The 12,019-nt window shown below is 44.9% G+C and overlaps 1 protein-coding gene across 2 annotated transcripts in view; it reads left to right on the forward strand.

Moving 5' to 3' along the window:
• STK33 (serine/threonine kinase 33) overlaps positions 1-12,019 on the forward strand; it is a 170,336-nt gene that overhangs the window by 11,392 nt on the left and 146,925 nt on the right. The window contains exon 1 of one of the 2 annotated variants that reach the window (XM_068260764.1): positions 3,662-3,815. The exons of the other annotated variant lie outside the window; for it this stretch is intronic. The gene's annotated coding sequence lies outside the window, so the exon portion shown is untranslated. Of the gene's footprint in view, positions 1-3,661; positions 3,816-12,019 lie in introns of those variants that run through there. 2 annotated transcript variants of the gene reach the window in all.

Here is a 12,019-nt window from a genome sequence, read left to right on the forward strand (position 1 = left end):
TGGATAAAGGGCAAAGATGAACAGTCTGCACATAAAGACATGATGTGTTAGTACAAGCCATGTATAATAATCAAAGATGAACAAAGGTATCAAAATATCCAGAAAAACCCAAAGGTACACATTGTAACTAACATAAGAGGGACGGGCTTAACCACTCCCCACCAGGCCCAAGTCTGCTATTGACCAATTGCTGGAAAGGGGATCACTTCATTATCACAAAGGGACCCCCTCTAGAACATTACCCCAGAAAACCAGTCCAATCAATCTCTTCGTTAATACCAGAGGGCGCCATACTATCCAGCTGATAAATCCATCTGGCTTCTCGCTTCAGGAGGGCCCCTACTATGTCCCCTCCTCTTAAGCCTAATTTAACTTGCTCAACACCACATACCCGTAATCCTCCTGGGGAACCCCCATGATCTATCAGAAAATGGGAGGCCACTGACGTTAGTGGTTGATTATTTTCTTTATCCCTTTTGGCCAGTCTAATCTTGGATAGGTGTTGCTGGACCCTTGTTTTCAGCATGTTTTTTGTTTGTCCAACATAAATTTTCCCACATGGACAGGTCAAAGTGTAGATGACTCCCTTACTTCTGCAATTAATATAGCCCGATATTTTATAGCATTTGGTACCACTTGCATTATAAATATCTTGTTTGGGTCGCATGTAGCTACATATATTGCAATCTCCACACGGATAGCTACCTCTTAGTGGACCTCTGCATTTCTTCCTTTCTCCAGAAAAATAGCTTGAACACAACTTATCTTTAAGATTTGGACATTTCTTTGCTGTAATAGCGGCATTTGGGGTGATGCATTTAGCAAGTACCGGATCCGAAAGGAGAGCAGGCCATGATTTATTTAAAATGCCATACAACTGTTTCCACTGGTTATTATAAACAGTACTAAATCTTACCAGTTGTCTGGAGGGTCTAGTGGCTTGGTGAAGGAGTTCTAGTCTGTCAGCAGCTTTTGCTCTTTGGTATGCTTGTGAGATGACCCGCTTAGGGTAACCCCTTTCTCTAAAACGAGTGGACAGTCCCCGTGCCTGCACAAGAAAATCATCATCATTAGAGCAAATACGACGTAGGCGTAAAAACTGGCCAGTGGGGATATTATTTCGTAAAGGTTTAGTGTGCGCACTTTGGTAGTGTAATAGGGAATTCACTGAGGTTGGTTTCCGAAATAGATCCGTACTTAAACGACCATCCGTATCAATCTTAATCTTAATGTCGAGGAATTCGATATCTGTTGATGAAATATGTCTTGTTAGATGAATGTTCATTGTATTATTGTTTAAAGCAGCTAGAAATCTATCACAATCCTCCTTAGATCCTCCCCATAGCATGAATATGTCATCAATAAATCTGTGCCAGCCTAAAATATAAGGCTGGAACTCCTCCATAGCAGCACTGAACACCACCTCCCGCTCCCAGTAGCCCAGAAACAAATTTGCTATGGACGGGGCACATTTTGCGCCCATAGCTACACCACAGATCTGTTTGAAGAACTGCCCATTGAACAGAAAATAATTATGTGCAAGAACAAAATCGGTTAAATGTAACAACAGTTGCTTCAGGTTCCCTTGTTGGTTGCTCTCCATATCAAGGAAATATGACATCGTTCTTATAGCCCAAAGGTGTGAGATGTTAGTATATAGGGACTCCACGTCAAAAGACACCAAATAAGTACCTGGGGTCACTGTCAGTCCCTCCAAAGTTTTAAGAAGATCGGAGCTGTCTCTCAAATAAGAATCCAAACTAGTCACATGTTTCTGCAGAAAGAAATCAATAAACTCACAGGAGGGGGCAGTAAGACTTCCAATCCCAGCTACAATCGGTCTACCGGGTGGACAAGTAGCATCCTTGTGAATCTTGGGTAACAAGTAGAAAGATGGTATTACAGGATGTTTGACAGATAAAAATTCGTATTCCTTATTAGTAATAATACCTGCATTTCTAGCCAATATTAAAATGTCCTCCAAGAGCGCCTTGTAGTAGTCTGTTGGATTTCCTGGAAGTGGAACATAATTGTTAGCGTTTCTCAAAAGTTTATAAGCTTCATGCAAATACATCTCCTTGGGCCACAGGACAATGTTGTCTCCCTTATCCGCCTCTTTAATTAAAAATGAGGCGTTTTCTGATAAATCTCTAATAGCCTTCTATTAGATATAGGCTGCTCCGAGATATATGTATTGTTTTATTGTTCTGCAGCCATTTTGTCATTTTTTACCTGTGTTTGCATTGCACTTTAGAGTAATTGGTCTTATGTGATCTCCTTGTTTGCACACTCATGTTTTTCACTTTTGCACTTTACTGAACCCGGGTTCAACCATTGGTGGGCTCTTTTTTGATGCCCACCAAGGTATATTTGTTCATTTAGCCCATCCATATCTAGACTTGATTTATACACACATATATATGATTCAGTGGTCTATACACACGCACATATAGTTAATATATATATATATATATACATATGCATGTATTTCAGTGTATAGGCCATTTGGCAGGATTGTTTGCAGCTGTTTAGTATGGGAATATGTGGTCTGTTTTTAGTGTTTTTATTCCTTTGAATATTCAATAAATGTCCTATACAAATATTGTAATTATGTACCAATAAATTGTTTCTTATTCTTGAGTGGTGCTGTTGTTCTGGGCTTTCTTTTTCGTTCCTTTATATCATTGATTTGGGCCCTAGCACACTCATTTGCATATATATTGCCTAGTGTTGCGGACATTATCCTTTCTACCTATACCTAGCTAACCTATACTGGCGACACCTATACCCAGCTAACCTATAATGGCGGCACCTATACCTAACTAAACGATTTAGGCTGCACGCCTATACCTAGCTAACATATACTAGGAGCACCTATAGCTAGCTATCTATACTGGGGGCACCTACAGCTGGCTACCTATACTGGGGACACCTATGCCTGGCTACCTATACTGGGGGCACCCATACCTGACTACCTATACTGGGGGCGTAGTACGGGTTTGCGAGTCCATGAGGGGGGTGCAATTTAGCTTAGAAACTGCCCTGGCTCCGCCTCCCAACTGTTCCTCTTATGGAGGGACAGTTCCTCTTTGGAAACCGAATCATTCTGTCCCTCTTTCTTCCTTATGTGTCCCTCTTGCAAGACTGATGTACAGATCTGTATTAATATATGTATTTTTCTCCAAAAAATGTGTTTAACTGACACTACACTTTATTCCCATTAATTAAATTGTTTGTTTTTCTTCATTTTAACACTTGATAATAAGAAATGTAATAATTATAGAAAGGACCAGTGTGGGGATGAATGATAAAACTACATCTGTTTATTCACAATTCTTTGTAATAGACATAGGAAGGGGCGTGGTGGGGAGCGGTAAGAGGTGTGGTAGGGGCGTGTCTTTTAGTGTCCCTCTTTCTTATCTCAGAAAGTTGGGCGCTAATTAATCTTATGAGAATAAAAAACATGATTTAATTCAATAATATAAGAGGGGAACCAATAGATTATGATAACAGTGAAGGAGAAAAGAACAGAGACTATAACAATATACAGCAGGCAGTGAGGAGAGGGGGTGGGGCTCCTCTTGTCACTCTGCCGAAGACTGGATGCCTCCGAAGCGAGCCCCGCCCTGTGCGGCCCCACGGGGCGGGATTAGCGGAGCAGCGTGCCTGTCAGGCTCCTCCTCCCCTTTGCGGTGATTGGTGGAGCGTGAGGCGCTCGCCGAGTCTCCGGGACGGGCACCGGCTGGTTCTGGCCCGGGGGCCGCAGTCTGGATAATCGCTGGACGCCGCACCGGCCCGCCGGGGGCTGCCTGACGGTGAGCGGGTGGAGGCGGGAGGTGGGGGGCCACGAGAGGCAGACCTGTCTGAGTTGTGTGGTTGTCATGGTAACCGGAGCGCCGCACCACGTGACCCGCCTGGTCCCATCAGCACGTGATCAGCAGGGGGTTCTGACACAGCTCTATTTATTCCGGTTCTGTGTGCATATTATATATTGAAGCTCTGCCAAGGTTTATTGATGTCTGTGGTCTTACTGGGGAGAACTGACTAAACTTATTTTTTCCACTTTCAGCGACTTTGTTACACTTACTACCTTATGTTAGTGGAATAACCAGGCTAAGAAGGCAAAGGACTGACGAGGTTAACAGCAGGTTAACTAGAATCCCTAATGTCTAAATATCAAAATAAAACCCTTCTTCTCCCCCTTATCCTGTGCCTGACACCAACCAATACATTGTCCTTGTTACTACCTATACCGGGGGGCCACATCTGCATCCCTATCCTGGGGAGTCACATCTTGCTACCTATACTGGGGTCACATCTGGCCACCTAATACTGCAGGAACATCTGACTATCACATCGCAACAGCGTTCCAGAGATTGGGGCATGGGTGGGAATTTTTACACACTCACCCTGAGTGTGAGAGTGTAAAGTGCTCCGCCTCCCCCAAGTCTGATACTTACCTATGGACAGGGAAGGCTCTGGATCCTATAGAGCAGGGGTCTCAAACTCAATTTACCTGGGGGCCACAGGAGGCAAAGTCAGGATGAGGCTGGGCCGCATAAGGGATTTCACAATCGCGGCGCATCGCCGCCTCTGCCCGCCCCTCTCACTCTTCCTTCACAGAGAGGGGCGGGGAGAGGCGGAGATCCGTGCGGCGATTGACGTCAGGAGGGGCAGAGCTGAAGCTTCAGCTCTGCTCCTTTGAGGAAATGCCGGCGGATTGCCCCCCGGGCGATCTGGGGGCTCTGCAGCCCTCGTTTAGCGTTGGGGATGAGGCGGATTACTTAGGAGCACTGAAGCGAACTATCAGGAAGCTTTTGCCAGCGAGGGCCACAAAATATTGTATTGAGGGCCGCAAATGGCCCGCAGGCCGCGAGTTTGAGACCCCTGCTATAGAGTCTTACCTGTCTTTTCCTGTACCCCTCGTTCCAGCGCCGTCACTCCTGTTTAATTTGTACCTGAATGCTTCCGAAGGCAGACGGCTCCATACTGTATATGCGCAGCCCATCTTTGAAAACACTCGAGGACACAAGTGCTTCTGCAGCCTCCTGAGGGCTCACAGGCGTGTATTCGAATGATTGGTCCAGTACACATAACAGCGGTGACAATGCTGGAACGAGGGGAGAAAGAGAGGACGGGAAGGATCTATGCGAACCAGAGCCTTCCCTGTTTATAGGTAAGTATCTGACTTTTTATTTTCTCGGATTTACTTTCACGTTCACATTTACTACACTGCTTATATAGTATTGACATTTTCTGCAGCACTTCACAGAGTCCTAGGCCACATACAGACATCAGACCATAGTCTTTGGAAAATGAAAGATCACAGACCAATCTTACCACCCTTCATGTAGTATGAGAGCCATACTCTACACAGTCTATTCTATGGAGCTGAACTCCCCATCAGATAGAAATCTTTGCAAGATGCTGCACACACAGATGCTGTACAGACACAAAAGATCAGTATCTGCAAAAGATCTGTTCCTGCCAAAAATCCATTCCTGCAAATTGCAATGATAGTCTATGAGATCTGCAGATCATCATACACATGATTTAACTGACATTCATCTGCAGATCAGATCCACCAGGATGGATTTTCAGATCTGCAGATCTGCAGATGAATGTCAGTTAAATCATGTGTGTATGATGATCTGCAGATCTCATAGACTATCATTGCAATTTGCAGGAATGGATTTTTGGCAGGAACAGATCTTTTGCAGATACTGATCTTTTGTGTCTGTACAGCATCTGTGTGTGCAGCATCTTGCAATGCTTTTTTTCTGATGTGGAGTTCAGCTCCATAGAAAAGACTGTGTAGAGTATGGCTCTTATACTACAGGAAGGGTGGTAAGATTGGTCTGTGATCTTTCATTTTCCAAAGACTATGGTCTGATGTCTGTATGTGGCCCTAGTCAGAGTAGAATCAAGGCAATTTAGGCAGGTGCCTAGGGCCTAGATAAAAACTTGGGGCCTGCTTAACGCTAGCCCTCACCCAATATGTTCAAAACATCCTTCTCCCTCTCTCCTGTCCCTGACACCAACCAATACGCTGTCCTTGGAACTATTCCCTCCCTTCCCCTGTGACAGTAGGCTTATCCTTACCTGGAACATTACCATAATTCTATCTCTGCTTGGTGCTTAAAGAGTAACTGTCAGGCTGCAGAAGCTAATTTAAACCTCTATTCTCCTGTGTTAAACAGTTTAGAAGGAAGCCCAAAAGCAATTAGTGAAGATAAAAATCTCAGTTACCTTTGATGTGTGCTTATCAGCAAGTCTGTTATTCTTAAGAAGACGCAAGCCGCATACCATACTGCAAAGCATTCTGGGGCTCTCCCCTCGGCTGCTAATGAGACGTTACAGCAGCTTGTAATCGCGTAGCACTGATAAATCTCCGGCAGACAGGGGCGGCGCCAGGGGGGTGCAAGGGGGTGCTCGAGCACCCCCTAGAATTGTCCAAGCACCCCCTGGAGTGAACTGACTTCAGGCGTCTAAAAGACGCCAAGTCAGTTCACACAGCGGCAGCACGGAGCAGCAGGCAGGGCTACGGTAAGATGGCCGCCCGGAGCCCTGCTCTGCAGACTTCGAGTCTGCAGTGCATGGCTTCGGGCGGCCATTTTCCCGTAGCCCTGCTCTCTGCATGCAGGCAGGAAGTCTCGTCGTGACGTCGGGAAGGAAGAGGATCGTGGGCGCGCGGGCGCTGCGCGCCACAAGGAGGTCGGGAAAGAAGGTCTTCTGGCTGTAGGTGAGTAAATTTTTCAGGTGGTGCTTATTGGGGTCATATCTGCTACGGATTGTGCATATTGGGGTCATATCTGCTACGGATTGTGCATATTGGGGTCATATCTGCTACGGATTGTGCATATTGGAGTCATTTCTGCTACCGATTGTGCATATTGGGGTCATTTCTGCTACCGATTGTGCATATTGGGGTCATATCTGCTACGGATTGTGCATATTGGGGTCATATCTGCTACCGATTGTGCATATTGGGGTCATATCTGCTATGGATTGTGCATATTGGGGTCATATCTGCTACGGATTGTGCATATTGGGGTCATATCTGCTACTGATTGTGCATATTGGGGTCATTTCTGCTACGGATTGTGCATATTGGGGTCATATCTGCTACGGATTGTGCATATTGGGGTCATTTCTGCTACTGATTGTGCATATTGGGGTCATATATGTTACGGATTGTGCATATTGGGGTCATATATGCTACGGATTGTGCATATTGGGGTCATATCTGCTACCGATTGTGCATATTGGGGTCATATCTGCTACCGATTGTGCATATTGGGGTCATGTCTGCTACCGATTGTGCATATTGGGGTCATATCTGCTACCGATTGTGCATATTGGGGTCATATCTGCTACCGATTGTGCATATTGGGGTCATATCTGCTACCGATTGTGCATATTGGGGTCATATCTGCTACCGATTGTGCATATTGGGGTCATATCTGCTACCGATTGTGCATATTGGGGCCATATCTGCTACCGATTGTGCATATTGGGGCCATATCTGCTACCGATTGTGCATATTGGGGCCATATCTGATAACGATTGTGCATATTGGGGTTATTGGACGTGTTTTTTGTTAAAATCTGCTCACATTACGTGTATTTTCTTGAGAAAACCTGCACAAATTATGTGAATTTTCTGGGGAAAGGGTCACCAAAACTTGGGCCCTCTGTCTTTGCGTTGCACTTTTAAAGGGAACCCGAGGTGAGAATAATATTGAGACTACCATATTTATCTCCTTTTAAGTAATACCAGCTGCCTGGCTGCCGTGTTGGTCCTCTGCCTCTAATTCTTTCAACCATAGACCCTGAACAAGCATGCAGCAGGTCAGGGGTTTCTGACAATATTGTCAGAACTGACAAGATTAGCTACATGCTTGTTTCTGGTGTAATTCAGTTCACTACTACAGCCAAATAGATCAGCAGGGCTGCCAGGCAACTAGAATTGTTTAAAAGGAAATAAATATGGCAACCACCATATCACTCTCACCCTGGGTTCACTTTAAATTACAGTTAGCCCCGCCCTCATCCGGTCATGACCACGCCCATTTTTTCGCCGCGACGCGCTGCGCGCCGCAGGTTGTAGCCACACCCATATTTTGCCGCGCCGCAGGTCGTCAGCTCCCCCGGTAATTGGTCCAGCACCTGCATAGCACCCCCTAAAAAAAATTCCTGGAGCCGCCGTACACTGCAGGAGTCAGCTATTGTTTCTAGCCACATGGCTCATTAATATTCACTGCACACTGTGTTATTTAGTACAAGCTTATCTGTGATCAGGAAGCAGGCAGGACATGACGACACATTTGACAGAAAAACATGGAGCCTGCCATGAGCTGTCAGGAGCATCAATCTCTGCATATACTATATACAAATTCTGTGAAATCCAAACGTGGACAGTGAAATGCATATGTAATGTAAGTACAGCCAATCTTTAGCTACTGATATATGTGTTTATTTTCTCTGAGACCTTATACCTAACAGCTCCTCTTTAAAGCAGACCCAAACAAAAATTTTTTTTAATTAAAAATATTTAGTTGCACCACTCTGACACATACAAAGATAAATAAACACTCCTTCAAGCCTATGGGCATTTCAGTGCATGCTTTTCACCCTTCTCTTTTCATAACTAGGATTATACTGGGGGCAGCCACTAGCAATTCCTCCTTTGCCGGACACCACCTACTTCACCAGTTTGCCGGATTTTGTCCCGGCAATTTGAAAGGAAGTGAGGGGTTCCTCCAATAAATGTAAAATATTTTATATTTGTCATCATGCAGCTGAAAAAAGGCTGCTATTTATTATTATACTTTAGAAAATAGATTTTATTTCTGAAATCTTGTATTTTTAATTTGGGTCCACTTTAACTGTTCATCTCTGCCCAGGCCAGTACACACCTTTGATTAAACTTGGCAGCTGAAGACCACCTCGGGTGAGAATCTAGTGTGTATACAGTAGGTTACACCGCAAGAGATCCGGGATGTCAAATCATCTCATCCAGGGCTGGGCAGAGGCTTAAAGAGACTCTGTAACAAAAATTGCATCCTGTTTTTTATCATCCTACAAGTTCCAAAAGCTATTCTAATGTGTTCTGGCTAACTGCAGCACTTTATACTATCACTGTCTCTGTAATAAATCAATGTATCTTTCCCCTGTCAGACTTGTCGGCCTGTGTCTGGAAGGCTGCCAAGTTCTTCAGTGTTGTGGTTCTGCTATGAACTCCCCCTTCCAGGCCACTCTATGCACACTGCCTGTGTGTTATTTAGATTAGAGCAGCTTCTCTCTTATCTTTTACAAGCTGGATAAATCGTCCTCTGAGCTGGCTGGGCTTTCACATACTGAGGAATTACAAACAAGGGCAAAGCTGTTTGCAGGAAGAAAAGAGCAGCCTGAAACTTCAGTGCATGAGAACAGGGGGAAAGAAACACACAAATGATCTCTTGAGATTCTAAAGGAATGCTGTATACAGCCTGCTTGTGTATGGATGTATTTTCTATGTGTGGACATACTGTACATCAACCTACTTCCTGTTTTGGTGGCCATTTTGTTTGTTTACAAACAAACTTTTTAAAACTGTTTTTAACCACTTTTAATGCGGCGAGGAGCGGCGAAATTGTGACAGAGGGTAATAGGAGATGTCCCCTAATGCACTGGTATGTTTACTTTTGAGCGATTTTAACAATACAGATTCTCTTTAAGAGATGCCAGAACTGTGAGGGCGCATCGCTTTCCCCCTGCTGTCCCAGGGATGCCATCAGAGCAGTAAAACAAGTACTGCTGTATGGGGTCTGGTTATACTGGCAGTGTAAGGGATGTGGGGAGGGGGGCTGACTTCTTCCTCCTCGGACCCCGTTCTGTTCTCCCCCATATGCTGAGTTATGTGCAGTGGGTGGGGTTTACAATAGAGACTTGTCTTCTCCAGGCTTCACCCTCTAGCTCAGGGCTTTTCAACCTTTTCACTAATTGTACCACTTTTATCGCCTGAACATTTTCAAGTACCACCAGTGTGCCTGCACAGTAGATTGGACGCGATCGGGCTTGCTGCTTCTGCTGGAGCCTGAACGGAGAGCAGCATAGCGCAGGCGCACACACCGACGGGGGGAACTTTGGGGCTCCCAGCGCTGGATCCCCTCTACTGAGGAGGAAGGGGGAAACCTCTTTAGGATACAAAGGCCTCCCCTACCCTGAGGTAAGTAACCACCGGGGCACTTTTTTCTTACAGGTACACTTCAAGAAAAAAGGGCATATGGGATAATAGTAGGAGGCATTGGAGGGGGAAAAGATTACAATTAGATGCTAGCCTACATCTTGTCAGTATTGGCAAAATGAAAGTAGATTGCCAATATAGGTAGCCTTACAAGTTCCCCCCCCCCCCACTTAATTATAGGTAGCCTGGCCCCACCACCAGAGAGCTGAGAGCTAGGCAGTGAGTCACACCTCAGATCATCGGTAAGCCAGCCACAGTGAAGAGACAGCCAGGCAAACGGTGCACGGTGACGGCGTGTATACTTCAAATACAGGAAGTGAGCAGTGATGTCACTTTCTGTATCTGCGCCATTACTGTGCACCGGTCGCCTGGCTGTCTCTTCCCCTCTGATCTGAGGTCTGAAGTATGCCGCAGAGCAGCACAGCGAGGAGTAAGGAAGGGGGAGCCAAACTTTGTGGAGGCAGGACAGGACCAGGACCAGTGGCATGCGGGCAATAAAGTGGCAGGCAAATCTGGTGTGTACCACCTGGCCAACAGCAAAGTACCATCGGTGGTACCCGTACCACAGGTGCAAAGCCCAGGTCTAGAGAGATTAGCCTTTCTAATTAGGCCTTATCAACAAGTAAACAGCAAGTGTAAATTAGGGCTGTCAGGTGAGCCACTCTGTGCCATAGTTTGGGCTAATATTTAAACACAGGAGGTTAACCCTTTTGTGCTCCTAGTACACCAGAAAGTAAACACTGCAGGGTTTTTGTAAGGTTTCAGTTGTAACAAAGAAATGTTTTTCTTTAAATTTATTATGCTGTTATCTCCTTAGAGCAGAGCGGAAGCTGGGAGTTTAGGTCCGCTTTAAAATCTGACAGGACCAACAGGTTTTGGACTAGTCCATCTCCTCAGGATGGAGTCTCAGGGTTTCCTTTGTTTTCAAAAGCATTTGCTAAACGGCCGTTGTTAAATCTAACTGCCAAAATAGTGTGCAAGCGAGTAGGGAGGCTGGCTGGTATCTTACTATTTTGGCAGTTAGGGTTAGCAACTGCCATTTAGGAAATTCTTTTAAAAACAAAGAAAACCCTGAGAATCCCCAATGACGAGGTCGACTAGTCCAAAACATGTTGGTTCTGAAATATTTTAACTGCTTACTTTTTCACTATAGTGGTCCTTTAAAAATGGTAGTTTGATAACAACCGTGAAGGTCAGGATGCACTGCTGCATTGCTCAGCTTCTTTCAGTAATGTGTCAGACTCTCACGTGCTGTGCAGCAGTGTGTTCTGACAATAAACTGCTGCATGCCTGTCTGTGCCAACACACTGCTGTCTCATTTCAATTAATACTGCAACGCAGAGCAACACACGTGCCATACAATTTTGTAAAGAGAAGTAAATGGTTGGCACTCCAAAAAATGGGTACAGAAAGATCTGTAAATTCATGCTGCAATTAATATAATCCAGCGTTTCAAAGCAACAAAGTACCTCTTTATCAAGAAAAAACAATACAAGTTCATCTGAAAAACAACTCGGCAACAATAAATCACCACAATGCATAATAAATATAATTGAAGTAAACCAAGAAAAAGAGAGTCACCATAGGGGAGGAACATGAGTACCAAACACTGTAGAGAATGTGTGGACAAGTTTCAAAGGTGGCTAAAAGTGCTGCTAGCCTGGAAAGAGAAGCACTATGAAAGCTGAAGCCAATAAATGCGTCATTAGACTTGGGAGCAAGATAGGAAGATAAAAAGCCAACGTAGGCTTTCTCTTCCACTCCCTCTTCACAGTTCTGCATATCTGACACC

This window comes from Hyperolius riggenbachi, chromosome 11, assembly GCF_040937935.1.
Source record: "Hyperolius riggenbachi isolate aHypRig1 chromosome 11, aHypRig1.pri, whole genome shotgun sequence".
Classification (NCBI taxonomy): Eukaryota; Metazoa; Chordata; class Amphibia; order Anura; family Hyperoliidae; genus Hyperolius; species Hyperolius riggenbachi.